Source organism: Myodes glareolus, chromosome 19, assembly GCF_982192425.1.
Source record: "Myodes glareolus chromosome 19, mMyoGla1.1, whole genome shotgun sequence".
NCBI lineage: Eukaryota > Metazoa > Chordata > Mammalia > Rodentia > Cricetidae > Myodes > Myodes glareolus.
The window spans coordinates 2,423,245-2,442,326 of record NC_142044.1 but is presented as its reverse complement, the minus strand read 5'-3'; the positions used below and the strand labels follow the sequence as shown (position 1 = coordinate 2,442,326).

The 19,082-nt window shown below is 38.9% G+C and overlaps 1 protein-coding gene and 1 pseudogene across 4 annotated transcripts in view; one reads left to right on the top strand and one right to left on the bottom strand.

Moving 5' to 3' along the window:
• Vps13b (vacuolar protein sorting 13 homolog B) overlaps positions 1–19,082 on the bottom strand; it is a 513,205-nt gene that overhangs the window by 360,089 nt on the left and 134,034 nt on the right. The gene's annotated exons all lie outside the window — the stretch shown is intronic.
• Positions 14,073–14,172, top strand: LOC146891138 (U6 spliceosomal RNA; annotated as a pseudogene).

The following is a 19,082-nucleotide window of genomic DNA, read 5'->3' as shown; positions in this document are numbered from 1 at the left end:
ACGGATATTTTGTAACTCTGACAGTAGTTGAGGTATGAGCATTTCGTTACCCAAAGGCCAGTTCTGCCAAGAAGAAAGGCTCCAGGTGGAGTGTCTTTGGTGCTCAACATTCTCTCAGGAATAGATCGGTGTTGCCAGGAGCGATTGTGTCTCCCTACCACAGAACTCTGAATTAGATTAAAGGCCATTTTTTACAGCTCTTTGAAGAGGTTGAAGATTATCTATCTATACTGAATATAATCTCTATGTATCTAAAAAACCTGATTAGTCTAATTATAAATGACAAACTTAGATGACTGTTGATCTACATAATTCTCAATATCTAACTTAAAGACTAAGATAATAAACAACTGTGCAATAAATGAGGACAATGTGACCTCCAAATATAAACAATGTGCAAGTATACATTGCAATATGGTAAAAATATATATATATATCAATACATAAAATATGTAAGTATCTTAATCCGAGGTAGAAGTGTACAACGCAATATGGTAAATATACATATATCAATACAATATATATTTATTAATACATAAAATGTTTATGCCTCCACGTGACCAAGTCGTTCTGAGTCACACCACTAAAGAGCTGCACTTACAAGGGGAATTTAAAAGCAACTCAGAAAAGAGCAAACCAGGCAGACAGAGATTGTCCCGAGCCTGTGGAGCTTGGGAGGCGTGGGGTTTAATTGAACTGCTGGCTCCACACACAGGGCACAGGCAGCAGCTGAGGGAGGTCTCCTGACTAGCGAAGCTGGCAGCAAGCAGTTGAGTGGGGGAGAAGGGGGGGTTCTACAACCAAACGTGGGGCGCCAGATGAAGGCATAAGTCACAGACAATCCCACACCAGTTTGGAATTATGATTAATAGAATGGTTATTTATTCAACGGGGAAAAACTTACAGATTACCGTCCCAGACAACAGCCCCTCCATGCGAACAGGAAAGGAGTCTAGGAGCCAGAAGTGGAGCCGGAAGCGGAGCTGGAAGCCAGAAAGAGAGAGAGGAGGACAACCGCTGCTTTTTTCAAAGAGAGAGAGAAAACGTCCCATGGGCTGGTAACTCAGTGGCGATTTGCTGAAGGAGCGGAAGGAGCTCCTGCAGCAACAAATAGCATAAAACATCTTAGGGTAACTCTAACCAAGGAAGTGAAAGACCTATTTGACAAGAACTTTAAGTCTTTGAAGAAAGAAATGGAGGAGTTTACCAGAAAATGGAAAGATGTCCCTTGCTCTTGGATAGGGAGGATCAACATAGTAAAAATGGCAATTCTACCAAAAGCAATCTATAAATTCAATGCAATTCCCATCAGAATCCCAATAAAATTTTTCACAGACCTTTAGAAAACAAAAATTAACTTTATATGAAAAACCAAAAATACCCAGGATGGCCAAAACAATCTTATACAGTAAAGGAACCTCTGGAGGCATTACCATCCCTGACTTCAAACTCTATTACAGAGCGACAGTATTGAAAACAGCTTGGTATTGGCATAACAACAGAGAAGTCGACCTATGGAATCGAATAGAAGACCTGGATATTAACCCACAAACCTATGAACACCTGATTTTTGACAAGGGAGCTAAAGGTATATATACAATGGAAGAAGGAAAGCATCTTTAACAAATGGTGCTGGCATAACTGGATGTCAACCTGTAGAAGAATGAAAGTAGATCCATATCTATCACCATGCACAAAACTCAAGTCCAGATGGATTAAAGACCTCAAGATTAATCTGACCACATTGAACCTGATAGAAGAGAAAGTGGGAAGTAGTCTAAAAGACATGGGCACAGGAGACCACTTCCTAGGTAGACAGACACAGACAATAAGAGAATCAATGAATGAATGGGACCTACTGAAACTGAGAAGCTTCTGTAAAGCAAAGGACACTGTCAGTAAAACAAAAAGGCTACCTTCTGACTGGGAGAAGATCTTCACCAACCCCTCATCAGACAAAGGTCTGATCTCCAAAATATACAAAGAACTCAAGAAACTAGACACTAAAACTCTAATTAACCCAATTAAAAAATGGGGTACTGAACTGAACAGAGAATTCACAACAGATGAACTTCGAATGACCAAAAGGCACTTAAGATCATGCTCAACCTCCTTAGCGAACAGGGAAATGCAAATCAAAACAACTTTGAGACACCATCTTACACCTGTCAGAATAGCTAAACTCAAAAACACCAACGATAGCCTTTGCTGGAGAGGATGTGGAGTGAGGGGAACACTCATCCATTGTTGGTGGGAATGCAAACTTGTGCAGCCACTGTGGAAATCAGTGTGGCGGTTTCTCAGGAAACTGGGAGTCAACTTCCCTCAGAACCCAGCAATTCCTCTCTTGAGAATATACCCAAGAGATGCCCTATCATACTACAAAAGCATTTGTTCCACTATGTTCATAGCTGCACTATTTGTAATAGCCAGAACCTGGAAACAACCTAGGTGCCCCTCAATAGAAGAATGGTTAAAGAAGGTGTGGAACATATACACATTAGAGTTTTACTCAGCGGTAAAAAAACAATGACATCTTGAATTTTGCATGCAAATGGATGGAAATAGTAAACGCTTTACTGAGTGAGGTAAGCCAGACCCAAAAAGAGTAATATGGTATGTATTCACTCATAAGTGGATTCTAGCCATAATTAAAGGTCTTTGAGCCTATTATTCGTGATACTAGAGAAGCTAAATAAGAAGGTGAACCTGAAGAAAATCATGTAGTTATCCTCCTGGATATTGCAAGTAGACAAGATTGCCAGGCAAACTTGGGTGCAAGGGGGTTGGGAGGGTGGAAGTAAGGGGAGATGGCTAGAGAGAAGGGAGAGGGGGAGGACTGGGGATAGTTTGGGGGAATGGGATGGGGGGGAGGGAGGAAGAATGGATATGGGAGCAGAGAGGTATATATCTCAACTAAGGGAGCCATTTTAGGGTTTGCAAGACACTTGATTCTGGAGGGGTTCCCAGGCCCACGGAGAGGTCCCCAGATTGTTCCCTGGGCAGCAGAGGAGAGGGTGCCTGAACTGGCCTCGGCCTATAACCATACTGATGTATATTTTGCATATCACCATAGAACCTTAATCTGGCAATGGATGGAGATAGAGACATAGACACATATTGGAACACTGGACTTAACTCCCTAGGTCCAAATGAGAAGCGGAAGGAGGGAGAATGTGAGCAAAGAAAAGCGGATCAGAGGGAATCTTCATCTGACGATGGATGGAGATAGGGACAGAGACCCACTTTGGAGCACTGGACTGAGCTCCCAAGGTCCAAATAAGGAGCAGGAGGAGGGAGAACATGAAAAAGGAAGTCAGGACCGCGAGGGGTGCGTTCACCCACTGATACAAGGGGACTGATCTAATGAGAGCTCTCCAAGGCCAACTGGACTGGGACTGAAAGAGTATGTGATCAAACCGGATTCTCTGAATGTGGCTGACATGGGGGCTGACTGAGAAGTCATTGACAATGACACTGGGACTTGTTTCCTCTGCATGTACTGGCTTTTTGGGATCCTAGTCTGTTTGGATGCTTACCTTCCTAGACCTGGAGGGAGGGGGGAGGAACTTGAACTTCCCACAGGGCAGGAAACCCTGACTGCTCTTAGGACTGGAGAAGGAGGAGGAGAGGGAGTGGGAGGAATGAGAGGGTATTGGGAGGAGGGGAGCAAGTGGAAATTTTTATAAATAAATAAATAAGTTTAAAAAAATTAATAAATAATAATGTTGACATTAACCATTTTGAAATTCAATTTTCCTTTTAATTTTTCTATTTAATTTTTTTCTTTTTTCTTTTTGAGACAGGGATGTGTGATAGCAAGCATGGTCTCACGTCATGGTCTTCCTACTCTACTTCTGTGCACTGGAACAGCACTCACGTGCTACCATGCCTGAGAGAAACATGACATCTTAGGAACAACTACTTAGGAAACTGAGATACTTAGAAGTAAAGCCGCCTTGCTTGTCGAGCATTATTTTTTTAACTGTGGTTTTTATACTTTTAAATATGGCCTGCAGTTAATAATGACTTCCATTTAAAACAAAACAACATAAAATTAAAGTACTCATAATGCCAAAATAGGAACTGTAAACTCATTCTCAATAATGGCTGAGACTTACCTATCCTTTGAAAAGTCCTCTCCCACTACTCAAGCCTGTCTCCTATTCAGATCAGTCTCTCCAGCTATTTTCCAAAAGTAGCACATTTTTCACAATTGTTTGCTCGAAGCCCTAAATGGAACGCAGTTTAAAGGCAGCCTCTTCTACTGCCTTGCATCAAGTAAAATAAAACAAAATTCAGTAAACTATACAAGCAGTTCTCAAGGCCTGGATTTCTACAGAGCCTGTGTGCCCTGGTAATGTGGAACATGTATTTTTTTTTTGAACATGTATTCTTGAATCAAATTGCTTAGGTGATCACTTAGAGCAACACTCAACACAAATGAAGAATTTGAGAAGTATCAGTGTTAATATCACTATGGTTTGAATGTCACCTCCTAAACTCAAGTTGGATTTAATTGAATCATATCAAGAAGTGGGCCTTTGCTGTAGCACTGGGTTAGTCATCTGAGCAGTGGAGTTCAGCCCAACTGTCTGATGCATATGAATGAGCTCTCTAAATTCTTGAAGCACTAAGAGGACTCTTACCAGGTGTGCCCTCTGGCAGCCAACAGACCCATAGTTAAACCAACGTCTATTGCTTCCAATTTACTTAGAATAGCAGTCTAAGATAGGCTCTTCCAAGTTCTTTGCTGTTTCTGGTCTTAGAGAAAGGCACTCATGACTACCCAGATCTCTAAACACACACCCTTGAATGTTTATTAGCTGTGCCATTTTCCTTGTACATCAAATCCAACAAACAATTTCTATCAATTCCAACATATTATTAAGGCACAAATCTGTGGGATTCTTTATAAAGATAATATCACTTTTGTTTGCATTAGATCATTCTGTTAACTGGCCCCACCCTCCTACTATATTCAACCATACCACCATCCAATTTGGTTTCCAAACATTAAGCTGACAAAACCTTTTGACTTTTCCATTCAGAATTCAGTCCAAACACCTTCAAATGACTTTCACAGTCTCAAAACCTTTTGAAGAGGCTTGTTCATTCTTTCATACATGAACTTGTAACATTGTTCCCAAACTATGTGTAAGCTTTGGGTACAGAGAATTATTTAGTACCCTCCAAAATGACCCACTGTTCCTCACGCAGGTCACAGCTGAAGGCTCACTTGTCATTACTTACTGCAGGAATCCCCTCTCATTGCACTAGATCTTAGCTACATTGTACATATCTGCATACCCTATATCTCACTTGAGGAACTATAAGTTGACTTAGAAGAGGCAAAAAGCCGGGCAGTGGTGTCGCATGATCTCAATCCTAAGCACATGGGAGACAGAGGCAGAAAGATCTCTGTGAGTTTGAGGCCAGCCTGGCCTACAAGGCAAGTCCCAGGAAGGCTTCAAAGTTACACTTAGAAATACTGTATCAAAAAGAAAAAAAGGGAAAAAAAAAAAGAGTCAAAAAAGGAGCTGGAGAGTTGTCTCATAAGAAAACAATTGCTCTTGTTGACAACCCAGATTCAATTTGCAGCATCCACATAGTAGATACAACTGTCTGTAACTCAAGTCACAAGCTAAGATACCTTTCTCCGATCTCCACAGCACTGTACACATGTGCTGCACAAACATACATGTAGGCAAAACCTTCAACATATTAAAGTAAAGGAATGTATTTTTAAAAAGATATAGGAAAAGGTCTTAATTCATTCTTTATCACAAGGTTGGGGAAATGAATGAATGAATGTGTTGAATGAAGGAAGACAACCTCTTGATCACCTGAAAAAGGCCACTTCAGCTACTCTACACAGTAGTAGTAGGTACTCTGAGTTGCAAGAGTTAGTTCTTCCTCTTTCATTCTCTACCTGAGCACATCTGACAGCAAGGTCTGGCCAGCCATCTTCTGAACAAAAATGATCTGGAAAGGCTTTCTATCCTGGAATTTTTCTGCAGCATTAGCAACTCTTTTATAATGAAAGGTAGAAACTTTTATTCTACTAAACAGTTTTTTTTAAAGACACCTCTTTCAGCTAAATCAATGCTGCTTCCTCATTCCCCTCCACTTAATGGCTGAGCATCATCTGTCAAACAGTGGGGAGCCCGCTACTTCCTGTGGCCTGCATCTACACTGTGGAGTTGTTTAGCCCCAGCATCTACACTGTGGAGTTGTTTAGCCCCAGCATCTATACTGTGGAGTTGTTTAGCCCCAGCATCTACACTGTGGAGTTGTTTAGCCCCAGCATCTACACTGTGGAGTTGTTTAGCCCCAGGGTCTACACTGTGGAATTGTTTAGCCCCAGTGTTTACACTGTGGAATTGTTTAACCCCAGTATCTACACTGTGGAGTTGTTTAGCCCCAACGTCTACACTGTGGAATTGTTTAGCCCCCAGAGTCTACACTGTGGAGTTGTTTAGCTCCATATTCACATGAGACCTCTTTAAATGCTTAACTTTTTTCTTCCTCTCAATCTTTACCCACTTACATCAAGGTAATGACCTAATTCCAAAATTAAAAATCTTAGCTAATAATCATGAATTACACTTCAATGAAAAGAAAAGTTAATTGGAAATAAAGGTATAACCAAAAGGAAGAGCCAGCACAAATCCCTGTTTGTCTGGGAAACACTTCGACCTGCAGGTTCCTGCACAAAGGTATCTTTTATCTTCCCATTCTACTACCAGTTTGACCTACTCTTCAAAAACACAAAGCAAAGGCATTATCAACTTTAAAGTTTTCTTACATTGTTCCTTAAGGATGCTACCTCTACAATGGTAACAACCTCCAAATCATTAAGAATTTACGATATTATATCCCAACAAATATATAAAAAAATGGAAGCATTTTAAGTCAAAAGAGCATTTACACACACTTAATCTACCATTCCTCCAGGCTTTGCAGGCCAATACCTGTGAGAGCATGTGTGGTGACTGTGCTGAGCAAGGAGCTGACTGGAACAGCAGCAATGGCGTTTGTTTGCTTTCTGTTGTGCACAGTGTTGGGGAAGGCATGCTGGTGGGTGCACGTCAAGTTCCCAGGCAGGAAGAGAAGGATACTGTTGGTGCTCTGCTGGCTTCCTCCTTCTTCACACTCACTCTGGGACCCTGGTCTATGGAGGAGTGCCCCTCCCCGCAATGAAGATGGGGAACACTTTCCTCCAGAAGGCTCAATTGTGACCCAGAATTAACTCTCACTTCCTACAGTTGTTGTGTTAGGCATGTTGTCACAGCTATAAGAAAGGTAATAAATAAAGCAGTTTGGCATTATTTTCTTTTATTTATTATTTTCATGGTGCTCTGAATTGAATCCAGGATCGTGCACAGGCATAGCTAGTGTCCTGCCACTGAGCTATGCTCCTGGTCCTCTTCCATGTAAGCTATATTAACTGCTTTTTGAAACAAGCGTTTAATATGAACATTTTCCAATGACAGAAAATATTTATACAGGCTCCTTTTACCAAGAGACATCTAGGAGTACATTCAGAATTATTTCATAATTTACTATTGAATAGCAAAAACAACTTATGATTATCATAAATAACAGACATAAACATACTTATGCTTTATATAAAGTGTGTGTGTGTGTGTGTGTGTGTGTGTGTGTGTGTGTGTGTGTGTGTGTGTACAGGCCTGTACATGCATGTGAGTACCTGTGGAGGCCAGAGGGGGCACTGTATGCCTTAGAGCTGAAGTCACAAGCAGTTGTGAGCCACCTGATGTGGATAATCAAACTAAACCTAGGACCTCTGCAAAAGCAGCATATGTTCTTAACTGCTAAGTCATCTCTGCAGACCTAAACACAATTCTTTCACTGCATCATGGATCACTCTCTTAGGGTACAGCTTAGAACTAGGATTACGGAAAATAACTCCTAAAATGTCTCACACAAACATTGTTTTATGAATTCTGGAGACTTTGTTAATACAATACAAAAGGACTAATAAAGCCATTTGTCTCATAACTTTCTCAGTGCTATTGTATAATTTATTAAAAACATATGAACCAGGCAGAGGCAGGAGAATCTCTGTGAGTTTGATGCCAATCTGGCCTATACAAATGAGTTCCACGACAGCCAGGGCTATCTATGTAGAGAAAAATCCTGCAGTAAGAAGCTTTGTTATACTACGATCTGTCTTGTTGACTGCCTGTAGTTCATCTTTTTTAACATATTACTAATTAACTTACTTTTCTGCTTGTGCCTTCTGGGATTATTGTCAAGGGAGTATTTGTGTGACTTCATACTTAACCCATAATAGAGTCTGTAGAACGTTTTCTACTATATTCATTCAGCTATTCCCATTCCACTTCAGATTTCTACTTTTAAAATGAAAATCTAAATACAGAAAAAAGTACAGAAATGTACTCTACTTAGAATTCCTAACATTTTAGACTCAAAGAAAGGCTTCTAGTAGTTTAAGTATTTCCTTCTGAGTTTTCATAATAAGTACAAAGGAGGAAAACTACAAAAACAAAGCCTGGCGGTCTCCAGAACGCCACGTCTGTGACAGGAGCTCTTCTTTCCTGTGGTGTGGAACTAGCTCTCTCCTCAATGATTAAAACAGAATGACTATGCACATACTAGGATTTTAAGTATTTGCTGTTTGAATTCTTTTCTCAGCAGAATGATCTAAATATTTAAAATTAATTATTTACTTTAAGCTTGGCTCAAACACTTAAAACACCACAACCACCATCTAAACAAAAAAAAAAAAAAGAAAGAAAGAAAAAGAGAAATGACTCACCCTGAGATTTTTTGTTACGAACCAAACAACTAGATGAAGAAGTCTTAAAAAGCCAAGATTTCAAAAGCGAAATTCAAGTTAAGGTCCATAACAAATTTACCTACAATTATTACCTCACTCAGATATGAGGAAACCGTCCGTCGCTTTCCTCTGCCAGTGATATCATTTCCCCTGAATTCTCTCCATATACTGAACCTTCCTTCACCACATCACTTCTATAGTGTGCCTATATTTAAACTATCCAAGCAAAAATTAGCCTAGTCATCTGGAATCCAGTTAAGAGATGAGGGGAAAATAATGTATTTCAGCATGGTGCTCTAACTACTTAGAACACCTTCCAGGTTATCTGAATGTGGTTCTCCAGACCTCTGCACTTTTCATCACCTTTGAAAGTTCAGTTCAGACAGACAGACACAAACACACACACACACACACACACACACACACACACACACACACTGTAAGCAAATGAAAGCAATATAAAATAATCCTTTACTATAGGTATGCAAATATTAAACTCCTTCAAGGAGAAAAAGATGTATAAAAAGCCAATTTATACATCTCCCCAATTTATTTTATTTATTTATTTTATTACTGGTCTATAAATGTTTATAGATTTTAAAAATTCTCTTTCAACTTTCTTGTAATATCTGCCTGGTTCCCTCAACAACAAAGAGCTAAGCAGAAACTGAAATACTCTATCTATGCAGGATCATTAGTTTACCTTTATTCCAAATTATTCATCACTACCCAGACATTTTTCTCCCACTGAGCAATTTAAGAATGAAATGAGAAAACCCTGCACACAGAAAAGCTATATCCAAACGGCAAAAATATTTCTGCCTTGCTCATATACTAACAACGGTTTCTGCCTTTAGGAACTCCCAATTGTATCACAATGAGATACAAAAGCTGTCTTGAAGATGGAGCTTTGGAATGGTGCTAAAATACCTAGGAAAAGGAGAAATAGCAAAGATTAATAGGAATTTCAACCTTGAATGTTTTGTCAAAGTTACTGGACACTCCCAATTGTATCACAATGAGATACAAAAGCTGTCTTGAAGATGGAGCTTTGGAATGGTGCTAAAATACCTAGGAAAAGGAGAAATAGCAAAGATTAATAGGAATTTCAACCTTGAATGTTTTGTCAAAGTTACTGGACAACCAGCTTCAAAACATGAACTGATTCACATGGTTAGTGCTCTTGGACATTAAATATAGGAACCAACATTTGAAAAAGCTAAAACAATTTGAAGAATTACATCATTTTCTAAAATATGAACTTGGGTAATAATTACGGCTTTTGATTCACCTAAAGAGACTTTAAATAAATGATTAAACACTACACATTCGATAGTTGTCTTACTGCTTACTTCCCATGTAGCCCATTTCCGAACTACTTCCTTTATATTAATCTCTACTTACTAGTGAAATGACTACTATCTCTCTATCACTTCCTTTTACTAAATACATAGGAAAAAATGCACAGTGTTGCCCTTGTGCTGCCCACAAAACTCCCTCCCCAGCTTCACTCCAGAACCCAGGAATTTTCAAAGGAGCAAAGTAATTTTTTATTGTTATTGAAAATGCTCCTGGCTCCCAACCATGATTTCAGGAGACACATTCATGTGGAAGTAACATTCTGGAACCAGGTGAAGGCTTGCTGCCCAGTTTCAGAGCCAAACAGTCCCAGGTTTTAAAGTAGCCACAGGAAGAACTGAAGTGGAAAGGGACCAGGTAGGATGACTAGAACAAGGAAGGAGAATGACAGAATCAGAAAAACTTGAAATGTTTAATTAATACAATATATTAATCAAAAACAATCAAAGCTTTCATTACATTTTAGTTAACAAACGAGTTTATTGTATTAAACTTAATCTTCACAAAAATAATAGGAGAGAAAAATGGATCAATTTTTTAAATATGAGAAACCAATACTCAAAAAGGTTAACTTAGTCCAAGTACTATGATCTACAAAGACGGCGCTGAGCCCAGAAGATGAGAACACAGCCCCCCGTCTACCAGACCACTCGCCTGATCTCCCATGACTATGTGTGTCTATCTCACCAGCAACAAGGATGAACTATTACATTTTTATATGCAAAAAATCTGTAACATAAATTAGCAAACATGAATGAATATACAAAAAAGAGAAAGCATGATATCCAAGACATGGTGGTGCACACCTACAATTCCTGCACTCTGGAGTAGAAGACAGGAATACCACAAGTCTGCCAGAAGACACAGGAAGACCTACCTTGGAAAGTCAAAAAGGAAGCAAAATTTAAAAAAAAAACCTAAGAACACAAATACTGAAATATTTTAGTTTTTAGCAAATAAAATTCAAAAAAACTATATTATCTGGGAAAGCATTTTAAATATGTTTATATATGCTTTATATAAAAATTTAAGCATAATCTGTCAAATTCAAAATATTATCGACTTACACTTATGATATTTAAAAATATTTTAGTTTTTATTATAAGATTGTTATTACTTAAAAATTTTATCATAAAAAGCTATAATCAAAGAACATATGGAAAATATTTTCTACACCTACTAACTCATGTGTGAGTGTGTGCATGCATATGTGCATGAGTGTGTTTCTAAATAGGAAATAGGTTATTTCATAATTAGTGGATTAAAAAGTTCCCCACTGCAAATGCAACATTCTCAAAATGCTATATATATTCTGTGACTACCATAATCTTTTAGAAATTATTTACATCATGCTTAAAAATCAGGTGCACACATATTCCCACAACTAGTCTGCAAGGTGGAGGCATCGGTATGCATAATATCTTTAACATTTGCTCCCTTTTCTGTGCTTGTGATTAAATGTAACATTCTGAAATCCCAAATCTGAGAAAAACATAAATCCTTGTCTCACAGCTGCTGTCTGACTCTGGAAAACACATGCATTTTCTTTTCAAGCATTTACCCTCAAAACTCCCAAAGGCTTTGGACTGGAGAACACCTGCATCTCTTCATTTAGTTCCAATAACAGAGCCCAAACTCCAAAATTACAAAAATAGACTCTCTGTTCAGCTGTAGTTACATTTTGCTCCTAATTCCCATGAACAAAAATGCTAGGAGCATGAAATCATTCGCAAGCTCTGTCACCAAGAGGACGAGGTTTGTGCGCTCAAAGCCCGGGAACGAGATAGAAACTGGCGACAACTCAGGGAAGTCCACAGTAAAGTCCTCAGGGAACACAGAGGAAATGTAGTCAGATAGAAGGGTATAATTTTTACATATTTATATCTAAATCACAAATGTGAATTTTCTGTAATTGGTACACTATATAAGCATTTCTAGCCAGTGTCCTGTCAAAAAGGCACAACTCCAAGGCAATTCCTCTAATTTTGTATTAGCAAGAGAGTTTTGAGAAACAAGATGTTTCCCTAATGAAAGCACAGTCTCGAGTTTAGATCTCCTTAGAAACTGCTACCTGACCAAAGAACTTTGGTGTGCACTTTCTATTATGTTTAATCAACAAACAGGTCTACTCAACCCAATCAAACTAATTTCCTGAGACCAGAATTGCAATTTTAATTTTCCAGTAACAATAAAAAGCCCCCCATATTTGATAAGTAACAGATAAAATTATTTCTATTCATGAAAACCTAATAAAATAAAATAAACCCTTATACTGGTTCACAAAGTTAAATTATTCTGGAGAATAAGAATGTCTTAAATTTGCAATATTTCGTCTGCATGCACTGGCTTTTTAGGATCCTAGTCTGTTTGGATGCTCACCTTCCTAGACCTGGAGGGAGGGGGGAGGAACTTGAACTTCCCACAGGGCAGGAAACCCTGACTGCTCTTAGGACTGGAGAGGGAAGAGGAGAGGGAGTGGGGAGAGTGGGAGGGTATTGGGAGGAGAGGCAGAAGTGGAAATTTTTATAAATTTATAAAAAAAATTATGTTATAAGGAACACTTATTCTACATTACTGCAGAATAGCATTGAAAACACCTAATTCTATCTTTCCAACTCTAGAATGAAAATGTTGCTTTCAGTATTGCTACAGTAAAGAAAAGCCAGTCCTGTGCGTGGTGACATAAGCTCATAATCCTAGCACTCAGCAAGGATGAAGAGAAAGGATCTCAAAACCCAAGTCAGGCTGGGCTACACTGCAAGACTATATCAAACAGGCTGGGCTACACCACAAGACTGTTGCTTGACAAAACACCATGGCCATCGTAACTGACAGAGAGTTCAGTTGGTCTTATGGTTCCAGAAGGCTGAGAAGACAGCAAACAGCAGACAGGGTAGCTGAAACAGAAGCTGAAGGCTCACCTCTTAAACCACAGAGAGCAGAAAGAGTGAACTGGAAATGGCTCCTGACTTTGAAATTCACCTGCTTCCAGGTGACACACTTTTACAGAAAGGTGGTGTCTCCTAAGCCTCCCCAAACATAGCCACCAACTGGAAACCAAATATTGAATGCTAGAGACAATAGGGCTTAGATCACTGGAACCAATTTTAAGTGTTAGTTTCAAACATATAGAAAATAACTGATACTGCTTGATAATGTTTAGGCTGAGCTGTTCAGTTGAGAATTTAAAAAAGGAAGAAAGGAAGGAGGGAGGAAAGGAAGAGGGAGGGAGGGAACGTTTGTGGAACACTAATCTTATATGTAAGAAAAAGAAGGAGGTATTCCGTCAGTGCTAACAAATCGGCAGAATATAAAACAGAGAAGAAAAGTTAATGCTGATTTTAAATACTTTTAGTATATCTTTGGGAAAGTCATTAATTAGTATGGCTGAAATTTGGAGGCTGAGTCTCCAAAGCAAGAACCGATGAGAGCATGGAACAGAAGGGAGAGCAATAATGAATAACTTATTCATGGGTCTGGAAAGATGGCTCAGTGGTGAAGACTACATACTTCCATTTCAGTAGACGGAAGTTCATTCCTAGCACCCACACTGAGCAGCACACAGCTGCCTGTAACTCTAGCTCTAAGGGGATCCAATAACTCTGGACTCACATGCACATACACACACAACACAATTCCCCCAACACACACACACACAATTATACATAATAAAAAGAAAAAATTTTAATGGCATATACTTGGGGATGAGGAGATGGCTCACTTGATAAAAGAATTTTCTGTCAAAATAAGAACCTGAGTTCAAATCTCCAGCACACATGGAAAAGGCAGATAAGCTACACATGCCAGCAATGTGTGACAGAGATAGGAGTTTGCTGGCGACCCATGCAGGCTTAGTGAGAGAACCTGTCTCAAAAACAAGATGATAGTCTCACTTCATGGACATATAAAACTGGAACTGTACACAAATGATTAGCTTATCTCCACACAAGGATGACATCCAAGTTTATTAAGAACTTCATATTTTAAAATAAGATGGAAAGCAATATAAAAAGACACCCACTGCACCAGTAAATGCATGTACATATGCCACCTACCCACACAAATATAAATAAATGCAAGCTATACATAGAGAAAAAAGAGAACATAATGGCAGGGAGGTAGAACAACATTATTATTCTGGCATCGAGAACTATGAAGAACTTGAAATTGCACTAATCAGTTGTATGGCTGGTGCAGAAGAAAAGACTTTTCCAATCAGAGACTAAAGTCTTAGTCACCACATTGCTAAAACACCTTTGATATCAATATAGCCGCACCAGTTACCTTTGTTCCCATGTCCCATAGACATTGTGACAGAGACATTGCAACAATGTTTGCGTGCCAAAAGACACACATTATATGAACCTGAGTGGAGGAACTGGTTGTTCTGAGAAAGGCAGTAAGCCCTTTGGCTCCTAGAGGACACAGTGTATGTTATCTTCCAAAGCTATAAACTTATAGAGACATCTTTGAAATGATAATCTATAACAAAAGTCAGTGATCTGACTCTTGGGATTTGTAAACAACGTATCAGGTCTATGGAGACTACTATGCTAACAGAGCCAAGAATGATGAAGGTTTCAGTGAAAAAGACAAGATGATAGAAGAAGATATGGAGGGAAAGCTGAGGAGGTCAGTTTTAGGAGGCACTCTGAGGGCTGACCTGTCACTTCATGCCACGGTCAAGAGGAAAGCCAGAACAACAAAAGCTGTAACCAGGGAACTGTAATCTTGTGGTAATTGGAACTGTCAGAGGGAGATGCTAGCAGATACTGTCTACCATTGAACCTACCTGCTAAAAAGAGGAAAGGAAAAGGATGAGAAGGCTCATACATATTGAGTGCATGCTATTTATCTGTCAAATGCACTCATAACCTTGACTATGCGCCAGAAATGCTCATTTGTTTATACACTGCCCACCAAATCATCTCAAGCATTTGTTACATGTCAAACACTGCAAGGACCTGAAAAAAAATATGACAAGTAGTGAGTAACCCTGGAAAGCACTGTCAGACGGTGAAGGACAGACTGTGTAAGGGTGTATGTCACAGCACTGAGAGAGAACACATGAGCGACAAGTACCAGCAGAGCTGCTCCACCTGGGGGAGCAGAGAGACTGAGGAGCTCAGAAAAAGAGGCAGGAACTGCATAGATATTTTAAGACAGAACTGGTTCTAAGCAGAGAAAAAGAAAAACAAGGATAGATGTTAAGATTTGTCAACAGAAAAAAAAACACCATATGCAAACTATAATTCCATATAATTATAGTGAGAAACAAAGAGAGCACACAGGCCAGTAGACCTGAGCCTACAGAGGGGCCATGTGTGAAAAGGTCTCCTGACACTGCAGTGCTCAGGGAGGGCAAACCTGAAGTGTGAACAGTCCTTCACAATTGTCTCTACTTCTACATAGCACACACTCTAAGACCAACTCCTATTTATAACCCACACTTAATAAAAACACAGAGTTTTATAGCAAGCAAATGTTATAAAATCATGGGCAAAACACAAAATACAAAAAAAAAAGTGAGGACCTATATAAAAGAGATTAAGGGTTTACCTAAAACTCATTTTAAAATATTATCTACAAATAAATTACAGTGATAAAATGTTTTGACTTATGAAAAAGTCACAGAAAAACCTGTGGTGCACGTCTACTTTCAATAACTTACATGAACATAAAAATGCTCACATCATTTAGCAGTCCTTCCAAAAAGGGACCAGGACACCACGTGAACTGGCACGCTGGGCGCCCATAAGAACCATCCCCGCAGGTAAACACTGTCAAGTGTAGAGAGCATGCAGGGAGGGCGCAGGGAGAGCTGTTAAACCTGCAAAGGCAAGTCATGCTGTGCAATGCTGAAGTGAGGCTTTCTGACAATGCCACAAAGGGAAATGGGGATGCTTCAAAGTTAGGAACTTCTTCAACTGAAAACAGATTATCCCCCCATATTCTGATTATGTTTTTCCTCCCCTAATTCCTCCAAGATCCTCCAAACTTCCTTATTTATCTAAATCCATTTTTTTCTCTCATTAGAATACAAAAGGGCAGCTAAAATAATAATAAATAAAAATTAAAAGAAACAAACTAGAAAAATGAAGCAAAACAAACAAAAGAGCCAAAGAAAAAACACAAGAAACACATATAGAACCTGGGAAGAAAATTTGCACACACAGAAACCCCATAAAAACAAAATCGGAAACCATAACATATAAATAAAAGATCTATAAGGTTCAAAGGAAAAAAAAACACGCAAAGCACTGTGAGACAAAGCACTGTGAATGTCACCACTGAGTGTTCTGGGTTGGTCAGCCATCACGGCCCAGGCCCAGCCCTCTTCTGCTAGAGTTTCTAACAGTGATCTGCTGTGCTCACAGGTCAGAGCACAGCATCATCAGAGAAGTTTCTTCCTCCAATAGGTGGGAACAAATACAGGAAAACCACAACTGGACCCTGGACAAAGTAAGAGACCTTGGAGCACTAGGTCCTAAATGAGATGTCTCCACCAAACCCCTCCCCCTCGGGATCAGGGAACTCTGTAGCAGAGGAGACAGAAAGACTGTGACAGTCAGGGGGGAGGAAGACACCAAGGAAAAAAGGCCTTGATCAGCAACAGGACCAACAGCTACACAAGCAAGGGTCCGAGGCAGTATGCAGAGGATGCGTGCATGTCCAGTCAGGCGGGGGTCTGTCTGGAAAGGGCAGTTTAATACCTCTCATCCAAACATCTTGACTTATGACGTGGCTGCCACATCAGTGATACCCAAGGACATATGCACACATTTGATTCAAATCCAGTTTGCTGTTCAAAAGACTAATCCAACTCATACTGAAACTGGCTCTATAAAAATATTTATGAGTTCCTTACTATATCCTAGCCATGAATGTAGTTGGTATTTCCAAAGTGGGTAGAAATTCTGTATTTTAAGATAACCCAAATATAGAAACAAAAAATACATTATATTTAGGGAGTAAAAAACAAGGACAAAAGAGTTCTTTAAAAACCAAATGCATGATTGCATTAACATTTTACACACAAATCTATAAAAATATCACCAAACATAAATCTAAAGACTATGTGAATTTCCCTAACACCATGAGAAATTATAAAACTTGTACTGATAAACGCACTAAGTGTCACAGATAATTATTCTTATACTAGTTTGTTTTTAGAGTGTTTGAAAACTTCTTGAGAGGCAAATCAATCTGTAACCCTAAGAATGGCCTTTAACTATGAGGTATAACACTAATATTGTTAGAAAAAAGATTGTGTTATCACTTAAATATGCTCATCTCATTATTCTAATTCCGTATGTGGCAAAACAAAAAAAGTAGAAGACTGTTTAACTCAACAGTAAATGGCAGATACAAACAACACCCATGCTTTACTAAATGGCAGCACAGAACCCAGATGGTCTTGTGAGCTCAATACCCTGATGATTTCAGGACTCAAACACAAATACTAACCAAAAGTACAACACAGATAATTGTGCAAAAGTGCCTACTATAATACACATTTTTAAAATATAATTAAACAGACATTAACAAAGGTGGTTTATTGTATCACCAGGTCTACCTATCTGTACAGAGCTAGGGAAAGCCAAAGGCCATACTAGCCACTTTCCATCTTAGCAAATAAAGTTGTATTAGAATGCAGTCACACTCACAGCTTCATGTTCTGCCAATGGGAATTTTTGTGCTGTAAGAGCAGGGCAGTTAAAAGACCATTTGATTCACAAAAACTCTACCCTTAAATACCAGGAAAAATATTTTATCTATAGATAACATCTCATGCTTGTATCAGTCTTGCTGAACACACTACTATTAGAATCTAAGGTCTTTCTCTTTAAAGATAAATCTTAAAGAAGCACACTGCTTTTCTTTATTGAGATTTATTAACTGTCAAAGTGCTTCACTTTATTGCAATTCCGTGTGTGTGTGTGTGTGTGTGTGTGTGTATGCGCGCGCGCGTGCATTTTCTTCACCCATTCATCCAGAAATGAGCATATATGGATATGTATTGATCCCACAACATGACTTTGTTAATAACATGAAAATAGCCATGGGCACAAAAGAGTTCTGCAGCCCAGAATGACTCTTTAAGGCATATCTAGAAATGGGACAGCTGAATCAGAAAACACTTCCATTTTTTTTACTGTCAGCAGAAAACCTCTAAACTGATTTCTACAGTGACTATACCAATCTACATCCTCAACAACATATACTGCCAATCCTTTTCTGCATCCATGTGAACACTTGTTTATGTCTTGTGACTGATAAAAATTCAGAAAGGACATGTACAAATACCTTTCCCATCATTATTTCCTCAATACTGTATCTATACTGTATTTGTATTGGATTAGATATTACAAAAAGAATAGTTTAATTCTGACTGTGATAAGACAGAATTCCAGTGTAGTAAATATGGATTTCCAAAAGGGCTAAAGATTCTGAACCTGTTTTCATGTGCTTATTGGCCGATGTTCTTTATCACTAGGTAAGTATCTGTGGCACTCATTTGTCCACTTACTAACTGCATTATTTGCTCTTTTGACACTTGATTTCATTTGTCGCATACTCCATGCTAATACTTCCCTGCACTGTGAATATCTAGAGAAAAGTTTCTGATTCTCATCAATGTCTTCTCTCTGCTGACTATTCCTATTGTTGTGCATAAATGCTTGTAACTTCATGATCATATCCATCAATTGCTCCTGTTATCTCCAGGATGCTCGGAGTCCTCTGAGTAGCAGGTCCTGGACTACTCCTATACTTTTTACTGTGCAGAAGCTGTTTAACTTCATGGGATCATATTTCTCAATTGCTCAGTTGTTCCTGTTATTTCTGGGATGCTAGGAGTTCTAAGGAGTCAATGCTTCCTTTCTACTTACCCCAA